The following is a 6,000-nucleotide window of genomic DNA, read 5'->3' as shown; positions in this document are numbered from 1 at the left end:
TTTTGCAACAACTGTGCACAGTACAGAAAATGAATTCTTAGGACCATGTTTCTGGAAGACTGTCATAGGTATCAACCAAAAAGGATGATAAAACTACTAATGCAAAAGTATTGTTGCAAGAATCATAAAGTCAACAGAGGATGGAGGAAATTGGTGAAATCCCTTTGTAAGCTTTATCTTTGCTATAGACTACTGTGTGAATAACTAAAATACATTTATCACAAYGTACATGGAAACTGTCACTTCTGAGTGCAGGAAAGGGCCTAAATGGCCCTGACTGGGGCCACCTGGGGCCTCTCCCACACCCTTCTCAGGTGCCCAGGAGCCCATTTAAGCTCAGCCTGGGGCCTTCATTTCTTTCTCCTGCTGTGCTGAAGGAGAGATGGTCTCCAGCTCAGCTGCAGTTGACTTTGGCTGGGCCCTGTTGATMTGGACCTCAACCTACTGACTGCTTTCTCTGCTTGACCTCAGAACTGCCTCAGTATTAGGAGCTTGCGTGATCATCTGGGCTCCTGGATGAACCTGCCTCTCTGGGGCTGCTCCAGCTGCCTGTTTGGGAGCCCTGGGACAGTGAGATCCTGTTCCCTGCCTCCCCATGCCTCGGGGAGCAGCCAGCTCATGCTAGTGATAGAACAACTGACCTCTGCTAGTTGGGAGAATTGGTGCCACGTTTATCTTAGAAGATAAAATAACTGCTGCTATAAGGTTTTAATGACTTGCCTGTAGCATGCCAAAGGGACAATCTGTGCTGTGCTTAATTTATCTTCAGGCAAGCTAAAAGCTGCTTTGTGAGGCCCTCCACAAAGGAGGCACAAACAGCATCTGTACCAACGGTTTCTTCCTACTTGTTTTTCAAACAGAGTATTAAATCTACCTGCTTTCAAGTTAGCCTGAAAGGCATATGCCTGGCTTTTATATACATATATAATTATAATATACATATATAATTATAATGTACCACCTTACCCATTCAAACCATCAAATGAGAGGAAAAAACATAGTTGGAGTTGCTTTTAGAGGCTCTTTGTTACAGCCTCTCTAAGGGCCTCTTCATAAGAGAACAAGTCTTACCCCTTCCTCATAAAGGAGGGTACTTGTACACAGATGTGTAAATCAGATTTTCTTTTTTTAAATGTGGATTATAGAAACTTCTTTCTTGTTGAAGCACTCTGCTGGTTTCTGTTCTGCAGGTGGGTTGCTGCTCACATGCTTGCAGCAGCAGCAAGTCTCCAGCGAGCCTGACACACTGACCTACTTTGTGACTCTGCTCGTCACTCGTTCCTTTAGTCTCCTCTGCGCATTTTAGATCGCTAGGGCTGCGGTCTTTGATCATGCAGAGTTTGAGTATTCAGGCTTTAAATTAAAAGTGGCGGGAATTTAGTGTGTTTGCAACAGTGTTTTGGGGAAATGCATAAATTCTTGTACAATCTGCTTTTAAAAGGCAAGAGTTAGGCTGGAGTACTTAACATGCCCAGCACAAACGCGTATGGATGCAGCTACCTTTGGAAGGCAGCCGGGGTTTCATTCAGCGTGGCACCAATACTGGTGTCCTGAAGCTCTGGGGCAATGCCCAGCACCACAGGCCTGCTTCCAACACTGTATTTGAGGAATTCAGCAGTGTGCAACTGTGGGCATCTCTCAGGGTGCTGTGTGGTCCCATGAGAATGAAGCAATGTCGGTATGAAATGTAGAAGTCCTGCTATGAAATGTATTTATGCTGAGGTGTGTGGGATTTTTATTTATTTGCATGTATAGTTTCTGAAATCTATTGGTATGGCTTTTGTAGAGCACAATATACTGAATGGATCCTCAGCTGATCTTATGARTATCCATGACTTCTGCCCTTCCACTTCTTACAGCCGTATCCTCTCTCTGAAGTCTGCATTAAAACTCGGTAAGGGACCGTAATCTGAGTAAGGAAGATTCTCCTCCCTTAACTCTGCACCCAAGTTCTTAGTCTATTTGAAACACATGATGCACTRACTGGTTCTAAGCTGTGGGAGGCATCTTTGCTCAGTCTGAAAATTTCCTGAAAGCTCTCTTAGGAGCAAGCCAGCAAGTTTATTAGTATATGACATGCTTTTTTTTTTTTTTCTATTTTAAAGCCCAGCAATAAAATGTGAATGTTGCTATTGACCAAAGTACACGATGAGTACCCTATAAAGCTAATATGATATGAGTGATATTGCTGTTAAGATAAACATGAGAGGCAAGGAAATAAAACTTTCCTATAAACTTGGTTCCAGCAGGCACAACCAGAGTGCAAGCAGCAGAAGGGCTAAGCTTGACGTGGCATCAATAAAGGAGGTGGGCAGCCTGCAGAAGCGGGTTTGAGCTGAGCAAGGGGCATATCCAGGGGKGCAGTTGGTCCTCAGCTCCCTGCATCATGTGTGGAAGATGAAGAACCTGCAGACACGGGCAGCAACTCTGTGCTGGGCACCAACTTGATGTCTCGAAGATGAGAAGACAGCAAACTACTGGTGTGTACATGGCTATTTTCTGTTATTTATCACTGATAGAATAGCCTCTGATTTTTTTTGTTCATATACACCTGCAAGCATTTTATATGGCAATCATACTGCAAAAATAAACTATCTTGATAGTTGTCTTGATAATCTTTTCATTTTAGGTTAGACACATGTCTCTGCAGGATCAACTGGGGAATTTTTTATAAAGAAAGCCTCAGAATGATTAGTCTGAATTGCTCTTAAGAAGGAGCAATTTCCTACTAAAGGTAAGGCTGTTCCTTTACAGCAGCCCAAAGGTTACTGGCAACGCATCAAAGATAAACCCATGACGGGCTGATTTAGATATTAGCTACAAATCCCCATTAATCTGTTTACAATCTACCACCTATTGCTGTCTGCAGGGAGTGACAATAATACTAAGGTGCTTCTGGGAATAATTTATAGAGAAAAAAGTTTGTAAATACACATATATATGTGTATGTATACATTATATATACACACTTCGAACAAAGTGAGTATAAAGAATTCTCTGTAACTTATCTTCTACATTCTAGTGAATATGAATTATATGTCTGAACTTCACAGTTAACAGCATTTTGGTGAGGTTTTTGATAATTTGTTTTTTATATGCAATGGCTTTTGTTAGGTCATTCTATTTCARGAAAGTATTGTACTCTTTAAAGATGCCACAGTCATTTTATGGTGACTAGTCTTTTCAGTTTCAATTTTACTAACCCTTTAATATGCTTTCTAAGTTTCCCACTTCTGTTTGAGATCTTACTTTACCATCACACAAAGCTGGCAAAAATGCAATTGAATATTCACATAAAGGAAAATATAGCATAGGACTTACGTGTTTTACTTAGATATTTAGTATTGTATCTTTACAACAAGATGCCATAAACTGTTATTGGTTAAATATATATGCAAGAGCCAGGAAATGTGTGGTTGCTTGTGCACTGGGCAGCAGTCAATGAGAATGCATTACTTGGTTCCTTTGCAATTGTATTTATATTAATGTTAAGGTTATGCGGTATGTCTGCATAGATGTGTCTATTTTGCTTCTGTGTAGCAAAATAGAGGTGTGTTTTTGGCAGCTCCAAATTAGATACCTTTTAACCTAAATATCAGAGCACAGCAGAGTGACCTAAAGACGCAGTGGGCAGTGAAGGCTTGCATGATWTGTGGCCAAAGTTCAGCCCTTCAGAGAGGGCACCTTTTTGGCCAACACTTAGCTGAACAGCAGCAGTAAAACCATCATCTCTGCTCAAGTTAGGATAGCCTGATTTTGGGGTAGGCAGACACCCTGTGGCACCCCAAGGGTGGCTATTGCTTTTCTGCTTTGGGTCTGATTAAGTATTTGTCCCACATACTGCTTTTCTGTGGTGTTGACACCTCCCGATTCCCAGCTAGAATGGGAGGAAAAAAACCCGTGTCTGTATAAAACAGTCCCTAATAGGACTCCAGCAGCAGCTTCTGAAGTTTATGGCTGTGGTTATAAACAAGGATGTGAAACTACTGGTGCTAAAGAGTTTAATTCCTTTTGGGGTTCAAAATCTTTTTTTTTTTTTAAACAAACAGCTTTTGAGGTGTTGGAGGACTTTTTAAACTCATGTGAGGAGCAGCTGTCCCTGTACACCCCACCYGTCCCTTGCTGACAGTTGCCCAGAAAAGTGGATTTTTGGTCTCAGCTGGGTGAGACTGAGGCAACAACTCTTGCCTCCTTAACAAAAARGTGGTTCCCTGGGCTGTTCGTGAGGAGAGCTGCTCCTCCCTCGACCAGAGATGGCCTCTAGTCGGGAGATGGCTGAAAAAAAAAAAAAAAAAAAAAAAAAAAAAAAAAAAAAAGGGGGGGGGGTGGCTAACGCTCCTAAGGCGGGAGGGGGACAGGACCGCACAACCGTGGGGCGCTGAGGCGGCCGCCGCCCCCCCATTTTAGCCGCGCGGCGCCTCTCGCCTCGCCGCGAAATGGCGCCCGCGTCACGTGCCGCTTCCCGCCGGCGGCGCGGGGCGGGCGGGCCTCATGGCGCCTGCGCGGCGGCGCCGGGGGCTCCTCCCCGGCGGGGCTGCGGCTTGGCCAGGGCTCGGCCGGGCTCTTCGCGGCGCCTCGAGCCTGCCGGAGCGGGGGAGCCTCGCGGCGGTGAGCGAGGGGGTGCGCGGGGATACGGCGGGAGGGCACCGGGCTCCCTTCTTCCTTCCCGGCCGCCTCCGTGCGCGCCGCGCTCGGCGCCGACGAGCCGGCCCGGGGAGCGGCGACGCCGGCGGGGGGGAGGCGGTGTCCCCCTCCCTACGAAATTTGGGCTGATACCCCCCGAGAAGGGCGGCGGGGCGGCTTCGTGCGAGGGTTGGGGCGAGGCGCCGACAGCGGCGGGTGTAATCCGGGGTGTAGCGTCCCCGCCGTGAATTCCCGAGGTGTCCCCGGGGGAACAGCCGGCCGCGGTGGTGCGCACAGCCGCGCTGGCTGTAGTTGTGCCCGGGAGACGGTGTCGCCTTCTCCTGGCAGGCGCTGCCGGGGAGCCCTTTGCTGCGAGCGTTAGGACGAAACCAGAGAGGTTTATTTGTTGTTATTGCTATTTTTAACGTCTAAAGAGCTCGCGTTGCGTTTTTAAGTCAGGGTGAAACGCTCTCGGGAGGGGGGAAAAATGCTGGAAAAGTCTGGAAAACATCAGGGTTGCTGACACATGCAACCAGTTGCGTAGGCCCCTTAAAATAAGCTCTGTAACAAGCCAGGGCACATCTAAAGAGCTGTTTTGTAGGATAAATAAATAAATTAGATAAAATAGCTTTTCAGGGAGGGGAAAGGCGCTCAAAATGTGCGTTTTCCCCGTGTGCGGAGCTGTGGGGAGAGGCGGCAGCAGCTGCGCGCGGGCAGTGTTTGCTAACAGGGACACGCGAGGGTGTGAGCAGATTAGCTGAGCCTCGCCAGGCCTTCCAAACACCCACCAGCCTCGGCCGCCGCTGTTGATCCTTCAGCCTTGCACCTAGACCGCGCTCTGCTGTCAACAGAAGCAGTTCTTTAGCCTAGCCTCGTGTCTGACTGCATTTCTGTTGCTATTTGTTAGGTATTTCCATATTATTCATCTTCCTGCTTGGGTTAGCTGGTACTGAATTGCTTTGATGGCCTGTGTGGCCTTGAGCCTTAAAGGGAATATTGTGAGACCGTACACCTGGTTTGTGTCTCTTATCAGAGCTTTCAGAAACCTCTCAGTAAGCTGATTTTTTTTTAATGCAGGAAAAGACTTGGGCACTTTGATCTCTGGCATAAAAGCATAAAGTGCTAGTGAATGTAACCTGGTTATTTAATTCTGCACCGTGGGACTCTCTGGAAGAGAAGTTCACTCCAGGAAAAGTTATAGTTTATAGTTAGAAGTATTTAGCCATTATAGGTAACCACTTCAAACCATTGTGAAATGCAGAAGGCTGCAGCACAGTGTGATAGTATTAAGTCAATTAATTTGGAATACGCYTCGCAGATTGGGCAGGCTGTTGTCCTGGGGTCCCTGGGATAGGGAGAGGCTGCAGGCAGAGTGAC

At 46.6% G+C, this 6,000-nt stretch overlaps 1 long non-coding RNA gene across 1 annotated transcript; it reads left to right on the top strand.

The window, feature by feature from the left end:
* The first annotated feature begins 400 nt into the window (after positions 1-400).
* Positions 401-2,269, top strand: LOC112954493. Its single transcript, XR_003250728.1, has 3 exons — positions 401-705; positions 1,787-1,894; positions 2,247-2,269. It is a non-coding gene; the product is annotated as an uncharacterized LOC112954493 (long non-coding RNA).
* The last annotated feature ends 3,731 nt before the right edge of the window (positions 2,270-6,000 follow it).

The sequence above is a fragment of the Nothoprocta perdicaria genome, unplaced genomic scaffold (assembly GCF_003342845.1).
Source record: "Nothoprocta perdicaria isolate Ctin4 unplaced genomic scaffold, notPer1 scaffold_5, whole genome shotgun sequence".
In the NCBI taxonomy this organism is placed as follows: domain Eukaryota; kingdom Metazoa; phylum Chordata; class Aves; order Tinamiformes; family Tinamidae; genus Nothoprocta; species Nothoprocta perdicaria.
The sequence above is the reverse complement of the archived record's forward strand: the minus strand, read 5'-3'. Positions and strand labels throughout refer to the sequence as shown.